This window comes from Hemiscyllium ocellatum, unplaced genomic scaffold (assembly GCF_020745735.1).
Source record: "Hemiscyllium ocellatum isolate sHemOce1 unplaced genomic scaffold, sHemOce1.pat.X.cur. scaffold_1295_pat_ctg1, whole genome shotgun sequence".
Lineage (NCBI taxonomy): Eukaryota > Metazoa > Chordata > Chondrichthyes > Orectolobiformes > Hemiscylliidae > Hemiscyllium > Hemiscyllium ocellatum.
In genome coordinates, this window is record NW_026867731.1 from 79,202 (window position 1) to 88,952 (window position 9,751).

At 43.8% G+C, this 9,751-nt stretch overlaps 1 non-coding gene across 1 annotated transcript; it reads right to left on the reverse strand.

The window, feature by feature from the left end:
- Nucleotides 1-453: 453 nt before the first annotated feature.
- On the reverse strand, nucleotides 454-535 carry trnas-acu (transfer RNA serine (anticodon ACU)). Its single transcript has one exon. It is a non-coding gene; the product is annotated as a tRNA-Ser (tRNA).
- Nucleotides 536-9,751: the final 9,216 nt, after the last annotated feature.

A 9,751-nucleotide genomic window follows, 5' to 3' on the forward strand; every position in this document is an offset into this window, starting at 1 on the left:
CATATCTGCAATTCTTTACTGTGCATTTTCAGCCAGTTCTCGGTGCCCCAACCCCCACGCCCTGCCCCTTTTGAAATATTTCCATTATTTTGTGTTGTCTCTCTGTACTCTTCTCACCAAGATGACTAACTTCTACTCAACATGCTCCAGATTTCATTTGACAAAACAGTCATTAAGAATCCCATTACATAAACATGCCCTTCGCATCTCTTGTATTTTGGTTTTCCTGCATCTCTTTCATATGATAAAAGGTCACAGCAGCTTGACTTGAAAAAGAAAATCGCGTTACTTTTCATTATCCCAATGCGATCTACGTTTCAATGCAGTTTAAGCAACTGACTCAAATTATTCTTTGAGATTTTATAATAGCGTCGATGCATATAAATTGACCATTGGTGTTCCAGTTTAAATAAGACAGGTGTGAGCATGCAAAAATAGCAACATTGAAAACAGCGACGAGAGTGGGACTCGAACCCACGCGTGCAGAGCACAATGGATTAGTACTCCATCGCCTTAACCTCTCGGCCACCTCGTCACATATATGCACATGTGCATGAACTTATAAATAAGTGAATTGCGTAAATTATGCAGAACAGCAGATATTTCTCCCTGGTTTGGTGAAATGCTAAATAGCACAGTACGGTCCCAAGACTATGGTCTGACCTCTGGGTTGTGGGGCAACGGCATTCCCACTGTGCACTGGAGGAGAGTGCATAGTGCTTAATGTCATTATTCGGAACACCATTCTTCTGCTCAGATGTTTTTGACCAGCACTTCTGTACAGAACAGACACTTTCAAAATCCTAAATAAGACTAAACACACAATTGAATTCAACAATGCAAAAACCTTGATCTGTATCATTTTCCTAGGCCATGCAACACCAAGTATGATCATAGCAACACAGTGAGAAAATGTCAGAAGGAAAATGAGTGCAGTGTTAGAGAGAATGCTGGGAGCAGCAGTTGACACACGGGGAAGTGCATTTCCCACAACTGGAACACTACCAAAAAGCGGACTGTGGTGGAAGAATTCAGAGTGGTTTTACACTTTGGAACTTGATACCAGAGACACAATGGAGATCTGTCATTGAGTCTGTTAAAGAAGAAGATTTTAAGATTTCTACAAATTAAAAACAAAATAAAATGTTCATTGGTTAGTGAAGGCAAATGTTGCAATTATATATTTCAAAAATCTACCCATCTTTGCAATGAGCAGCTCACCATTTTCCTCACTCGGGGTCAGAACTACATGTTAAGATGATCGTTTAATCCCCGTTACTAGCCATGGAATCAGAGAACTTCGGTTTGCCAAACGTTAAGGTACAACCAGGAATGTGGAGATAAGCAATAATGTGTTGTTCCTGTGATGCAGGTGACAGTGCATGGTATCTCTGTGCCAGTATAGTGGGCTGTGCTGCGCTGAAGTTTTAAGTTTGAGCCTCACATGGAGCAGCTTCAAATATTCATTGTCTTGAGGGGTACGGATAGAAGGTGATATTGAGCAAAGCCAAGTTTTTGGGAAAATACCCGTGTTTGTGGATTGAGAAATGACCTTTTTTGGATAATGACTCCTTGATCAACAAACATACCGCAAATATTTAAAACGTGAAGAGACATATGTGGAGAGAGAGCCAAAGGTGATTGTTCAGCAGGTGGATACCGTTTCCCATTGCTTTAAATTTCAAGAAAATAAATGTTGAACTGGTTTCATGTTACGCATTTTGTTGCAAAGTCACAAAGGTTATTGCAATAATCAAAAAAGAAAAATCACATAGGACCGATTGAATATTGTATTGAATTGAATTTTGGCCTGAGCATATTTTATCTTCAATGGCGTGCTGCAGAGAAGTACAGAGGGTTAACAATACAAAATAACAGAGTCTTCTTGGTGCATTTCTTGGGTGGAGTAAAGAATGTACGAAATATACATAACTTCATGTGAATGTGGTCGAATCTTTAAAGTAGGTGTTGCAAATCCAAGTGACGATTCAATTCCTATCATTAGGATATAACTTCTGTCTGCTGTTATTTTAGGACATCAGCTCCATTTACAGAGTTTCACCTTGAATAACACGCCACAACTTACCAATCCATGAACGTTTTTTACTCAATCTTAATCAGTTCTACGTCTTCATGAAATGTCTTTGTGTCTGAAGTCAACCAAATTCGAAATTCTTACGCAACAACACTGACTTTTTCTCAATGGTAAATTCCCTCATTGTATGTTTGTTCGTGTATCTTTTAAAACATTGTGAAATCAGCTTCTACGTTTTCTTTCTGGAAAGTCGTTCACGATTTAACTAACTCTATTGATTGAAAGAAACTCTCTGTCAAACTTTTCTTAATCATTCACTAATGTTTTGAAGCTCTAACTAAAGTTATTGATTCACTCGAAAGAGGGGATTTCCCTGATTTAGTCGTTCAAACCTCACGTTCTGTTAAAATCTCATTTGTTGATTTCAAACTTGGGTGTTTCTGCTCCAGCATTTCCAGACCTCGTGAATAAACTCCCTCATTCTTTCCATCATCCCGTTTGCATCCTTTCTGATATTTTTATGTCTCAGTAAACAACGTCACTTGGCTTTCTAATATCTTGCTATCCAGGAAACAGCGTCGGTGTCCTTTCTAACCTCTTTACATGTTTTTGGTGGAAAATGAGGACAAGGATTACACACAATGCTCCCACTGAGGGTGACCTGAAGATCTTACAGTTACACTATGAACTCTTTGCTTTTTAAATATGACGTCACTATGTATAAACTCCAATAAGGTAAATTATTATCTATCCAGTTCACGAACATCATCTCCATAGGATCGAAAATTATCTATCACTCCCTTTATTCTTCCACGAAATGTTTGAAAGGTTTGTAAGGTCAACACCTCTAACTCCACGTGCCCTGAGTGAGCCTCAGCTATTTCTAAAGGCGACTCAAGTTCAAATACTTCATAGTGTGTCTCCAGTCATTCCAGTGCAGACTGGTTCTGGACAGTAAATGTCATCACCAAAGGCCACAGTGGATCTGAAATCAAACGATTTCACATAGTAATTGTCGTAGCTATTGTGTATCGTATGTCCATGTTCTTTTTCAATGTGTTCATCATTTCATGGGTCCCTGTATTGAATTCTACTGAATGATTAATTTGTCAATGGAGACATTCCCTTCACCACTCATTCAAAACTCCATGGAACATTGAATGATTTTACTCATACGCTTCCAGAGGATAGTCCTGCCATTACTGGGATGAATCAGTGAACATTCCGGACGTATTCTTGAAGGCAAGGATTTCCTTCTCCAGTTTAGGGGATCATTACAGCACTGAATCCCATGTGTGCGTTCATTAAAACCAAAACAGTTGCAGCAAGACTTTAAAACTAAGATTTTGCAATCTGCTTGCATTGGCTGTCCTAAAAATTACATTCCACATTGTGATATGTTTGTGGATGAAAACACTTTCTGAATCTGGAGCAATTCCATTTCAATTTTGTCTAAAAATTGTCATTCACTGTTCTCTCTTTCCCTTTCAGTTTCCCGTTTAATATCCCGTATTCTCTCAGTTTATCTTACGTTTTGAACAATTTCACACAATCTCGCTCCTGATTATCAATCCGAGAAAATGCCACAATTTTGTCAATTTATATGCAGTGCAGCTGTAGGGTGCGGTATGAACAAGTGGAAAGGCATTGGTCATGTGCACCAAATAAAAGAAGCGGGCTGGTAAAGTCTGGCCATTCCATCGCAGTCATATTTAAAACATTTAACGTAATCTTTAGTCAAATTATATTGGCAGAAAAGAAGAAAACGTAAATGAAAAAAATTGCCGATGTTGAAAATCAAACAAAAACAGTCGATTCTAGAAAATTTCAGGACGTCTTGCAGCATCTGTGGAAAGACGGACCCAGTGGATGTGAAACGTTAACTGTGATTCATCTGCACAGATGGTGCCTGTGATTTTACAGCAATTTCTGTTTTTGTTTCAAATTGGCAGATCTTGTCATAGTTCATGGGAACAGTGTTCTCGAGCATCAAATAGACAGCGTGATAGATAGTGTGAAATGAGACAATAATAATGAATGAGTAGAGAGTGTTGTACTGGAAAAGCACAGCAGGACAGGCAATATCCGAGGAGCAGAGAATGGACGACTTCGGCATGAGCCATTCATCAGGAATTAGGCTCGTGAGTCGGACAGAGGCACAAAGCTGAAGCCAGGTGCCAACTCGTAGGCACCTCCTCCGACTGACCCCGATCACGACCTCTCCTCCCATCATCAAACCATCATCTCCCAGACTATCCACAATCTCATCACCTCTGGGCGTCTCTTATCCACAACCTCCAACCTCACTGTCCGTGAACCATGCACTCCCCGATTCTACCTCCTTCCTTTGATTCACAAACCCGATTGCCCCAATCGACCTATTGCCTCAGCCTCCGCCTGTCCCATCTGAATCATCTCTTCCTACCTCGTCACAATCTTACTTACCCAGTCCAGGAAATGTGCATTAATATTCGTGACACCCCTATGCACTTCACCTCCTCCATGAATTTCGTTTCCCCGGCCCCCAATGTGTCATCTTCACCATGTACATCCAGTCCCTGTACACATCCATCTGCCGTGGCAGAAGTCTGCAAGCCTTCCATTTCTTCATCACAGACATCCTCATCCCCCTGACTGAACTAGTCCTCACAATCAACAACTTATCTTTCCAATCTTCCCACTTCCTCCGTCAAAACGGGTCGCCATGGGTATCCGCATGGGAATTTGTATGTCTGCCTGTTTGTCAGTTACGCGAAACTGTCCATCTTTCGCAGTTACACAGGCACTATCCTCCGCCTATTCCTCCGCTACATCGATGAATGCATGGGCGCCACTTGGTGCTCCAACGAGGAGCTTGAATAGCTCACCAACTTTACCAACAGCTTCCACCCCGACCTCAAATTTACCCGGATCATCTTGGCAACTTCCCTCACCTTCATGGACCTCTCCATCACCGTCTCTGGCGACTGACTAATTACAGACATATACTACAAGCTCACCTCCTCCCACAGGTATCTAGACGACATCTCCTCCAACCTTATCTCATGTAAAAACTCCATTCCTTATTCCCAATTCCTCCGCCTCCACCACATGTGTTCCCAGGATGACCAATTACACCTCAGAAAGACACAGTTGGTCTCCTTCTTCCACCATCATAAATTGCCTTCTCACGTGGTTGACAACGCCGTCCAGCGCATCTCCTCCACTTCACACACCAAGACCCTTGAACCCCACGCCACTCAACGCAACAAGGACAGAACTTCCTGGTGCTCATCTTCCACCTAACCAACCTCCACATTAAACGCATCATATCCTGCCACTGATGCCACCTCCAAATAGACACCACTACTAGAGAAATATTTCGTTAACCAGCCCTGCCAGCATTCCGAAAAGACCATTCCCTCCACGACCCCCTCTTCATGTCCACACTTCCCTCTACCAGACCACAACCCTCTAGTGGCATGTTTCACTGCTATGAATAGAGAGATGAAAGTAGCACCCACACCACGCCCCTCATCTCCAACCAAGGCCCGAAGAGATCATTCCACATCCGTTAGAAATTCACCTGTACAGCTACTAATGTCATCTCCTGCATCCGTTGCCCCCAGTGTGGTCTCCTCTACATCAGGGAGACAGGACACCTTCCTGCATATCATTTCCGAGAACATCTTTGGGAAACCTGCCCCCACGAACTTCACCGTCTCGTGGCTGAACAGTTCAGCTCTCCCTCCTCCACCGTCAAAGAAATGCAGGTCCCGGACCTCCTCCACTGCCAAACCTTTACCACCCAACGCCTGGAGGAGGAACGCTACACATTCTGGCTTAGGTCCTCGAACAGCACACGGGATAAATGTGAATTCGAACAGTTTCCTCATTTACCCTCCCCCAAACACAAGCCTTCAACTTGCCACCGCCCTCTCGACCCATTCCATCACTGCCACTTCTGACCGATTACGTTCTCCCTCCTATTCATCCATCTATTGCTTTCTAACTATTTCACCTCAACCCCACTACACTTGTATTTATGTCTCAGCCCCAACTCACAAATATTTTCCTGAGGAAGGGCTTAAGCCTGAAAACTGAATTCTCCTGCTCCTCGAATGCTCCCTGCTCTGCTGTGTTTTTCCAGCATCACACTACCAACTCGGATCTCCAGCATCTGCAGCCCTAACTTTATCTTTGGAATTGTCAATGACCTTGGAGTGAAGATATCCCTTGATTACAGTGATCGCAGTGTGACTGAGTCTTCCATTTATTTTGGGTGAGGCAGGCTGGATCTGAGAAGAACGCTTAACACCTAAACAACGGGAATGGGATCAGATAGCGAAGTTAGGGCGGGCTGAAGTGAAGTGGAAAGTTCTGTCAGAAGATGGGTCAATACAACTGCCCCACATCACCCAGACTGTAAAAGACACACAGAAGGAGTAAAGCCCCTTCAGTGCAGGCACAATGACAGGTAAAGTGGAAGGGAGACAATACACTGCGGTGCAGTGGAATTATTTATGTGAACGGGTTTGATATATAAGCTACTTTACATATAGACTGCCCTCACATTGGAAAAAGGAATTTCCTGCAGTGTAATGGCGACATTTGCCTGTGACATCACAATGTTGAGAGACACTGATGTAGTTCCTTCTGTAGCAGCGTGGCCTCGTGAAAGCATGATCATTCCATAAACCAGAATTCAATACTTCAAAGCTCTCCTCTGCCTGTACAACTTATTTGCTGTTCCTGTAGTCAGATCTCAATCGCTTCTCAGTGTATCATCTTCTGCTTCCTGCTTCACGAAAACACTTGAAATGTGAACAAATCCACTTTCCAGTTTCACCAATCTTTTGTAACTCCCGAGTTGGCACAGGTACCAGTGACCGATTGGCCTTCTCTAGCGCTCTCACTCTGGTATGATCTGAATGATAAAGTGTACTGTGTCTGATGTGCAGAATGTCCCCACCGGGACGGTGCTGTTTATCCCATCCCCGGGGACTGAGCTGTCTCTATTGGCAGAGTATTCCGCCATTTCCCTCCACTTGCAGGCATTATGAGAGGGTGTAAGTGATGATATGCTCTGAAGCTTCCTCTCCCGGGCACAGCCAGGTGCAGTAGCGCCGCCGGAACTCAGCAACTTTGATTGCGAACTTTCTCCAAATATCATTTATTTGAGAGAGAGAAAGATGCTGAGCTGGTAGGAAAGAAAGAAATGTGCTGTGGACTCTCTTCCCTCAGTAAAATACCACTAAGTGCATTTTTGTGCTGCCCATTTGATGTTCAGAATCAATCTTCGGAGAATAATCCTGTTGAAAGGCTTTTGTTTCAGAGGCGTCGGCTTCTTTGCTGCAATCGGGCATCAGTTAACATCTGAGTCCCAACTCCCAGGTGAAGTGACCCCAAATGAAACCATCACTCGCTGAGAACCATCCCCAAAGCCAGGAGGTGCGGGGCTGCAGGTAGTCCAAAGTGGAAGGGAGGATTAAAAGAGAGCCATTATTTTTATCCCTCAATCACTCTGTCACAGAGACAGGGAGAGGGACGGCAGAGACGTGTGACGTCATTCGCTTGCCTACAGAAGCCGTTCAGCCCATCCGGTCCACGGCCAATCTCGATTGCTTGCTTCTTTCTGAGGTTATTCATCATTCGTGGTGCTTGTTCTCATAATAGGAAACTGTGTCTGTGTCGAAATGCTGTCTCCAACATATTGATCCACATATCATTCACGGCTGTTCATTTCACCGGAGGACCCTGCTGTGTGACACAGGTGGGAATAACTGCAAGGCGTCATGGGCATGGTACACGCCACAACTGATTTCTCTCACTTTCGCCAATGTATTCCCAGCTCAGGGAAGTGACTTTGCGAATCAGGTCATAACAGACCGACAGAGAACGGCAAAAAGTTCTTCCATAACTTCAGACATGTGTTTCCTCAAATGTATAAATGTGGCGGGTGTATCTATTTCAGATACCATTGAGTGTAAGGGCGCAGAAGGCTCATCAATATGTAATGCGAAGAACGGAGCACAGTTATAGCGAAATTCTGGCAGTGGCAGTGCACACACTGACAGCTGGAATTGTCATCGAGCAAAGGATGCTTTTCATTCATTAATTTTATGGATTATGCCCCCAACACGATCCCTGTGGGCGCTCTGTTATCGCTGACCACAGCCGTTTCCCGCAGTCATCAGGTTTTTGTAGCATGTACCTTCGAGGATGATGTCAAAACATCTTCACTGTTACTGTCTGAAACACCGTGGCACAGATGTGTCCTGGTTGTGTCAATACAACCACTCTGTAACTTCCCCAATTCTGTTGTTTTAATTGCAATTTCAATCAGTATCAGAAAATGTGTCACACTGCAGACTGAGGCCATGCAGCCCACCTTCGCTCTGCTGGCTCCACGCAATGAGGAAATGACTGTGCTTTGATTGATTGATAGTCACATGGGCCTAAGTCCATGGAAAGCGTTGTTTGCGATTGGTCAAGGCGGATCATAGTAATCAAGGACATGCAGATCACAGCGGGAGAAAAGCAAAATTTGACCAGATTCAGGAATTCAGCTTACTACGTATAGGACGTGCCCTCGGCAAAATCCACATTAGCAAGGTCAGCATTATTTCAAGCTCGACAATTCATTTCTCAGAGCAGCAACGGCCGAGAAGATCCGGTTCTTGAACTTGCTTGTGTATGCTTTCAAGCTTTGGAATCTTTATCTGAACTCGATCTCATCGAAATTATATCGTCTCAGTCAAAAATGAAGTGGTGTACAAAATTCGAAGACTCATCCACAAGATGAACTTGAGACCTCTCACTCGTATGTCACCTGTCTGAGGCAAAATCACACCCGAGACAAACGAGCCAGAATGGCGTCAGACGTGGTTACCATAAATCAGGTGAGTTTTTTTTGGTTAACCAAGGCTACTTCTGCGGTTTCAGAGTGAAAGAAGCCCAGAGTTTTCAACACAGGTCCTTTCTATTCTGACTCGCTTCTCCCAGGAGGCTGTGCTGGCTGTTGTCTCGGAACAGGGCGGTCTTCATTGATAACTGGACGAACTCATCTTCCATTGTCACTCAGTTTTGGTGGGGAGCAGCTTGAACGCGGTCTTCAGCTGTCTATCAAACACGGGTTTGTGGAGCGTGGTAGGGCTCTGGCGGGAGTGGGAAGTATAGAAATTCTGGAATTTTGGAAAAAAGGGAGATCATACATGCACAAAAAAATCATCTTCTTTTCGGAACCCTTATCCAAATAATGCGATCTTAAATAGATAGAAAATGCAGAACTCTCCCCGTTATTTGGGAACAGTATCTGGGCTTCGCGAAGTCACGGGGAGGCTTCTGCTTTCTGAATCAGCAAGGGATGTTACTGCAGCGAATCCCATCGCTCACGCAGCTGACGTGTATACATTTTTCCACGTTTCCTGCAATTCAGATCATAGATTTCACAGCTCACATCATCCCCGAGTGACAGGGAAGACAAGGAAGTGATTCAGAGCATCAACGAACACAACCTGGGGATAAGTTGGATATGGGAGAGCGGACAGTCTCGACTTGTTTCAGCATTTACAATCCCACTGTGATATTATGTTCACAAGATCTGACCACATGGAAAGAAATGACACAGTGACAATATCTATTGAATTGGATTACGTGCAAAACCGAAGCCGAAGGAATGAAAAAGCCATGAGAGCGGGAATGTAACATTATCTGTGAGGAAGTTGTTTTCCAGAA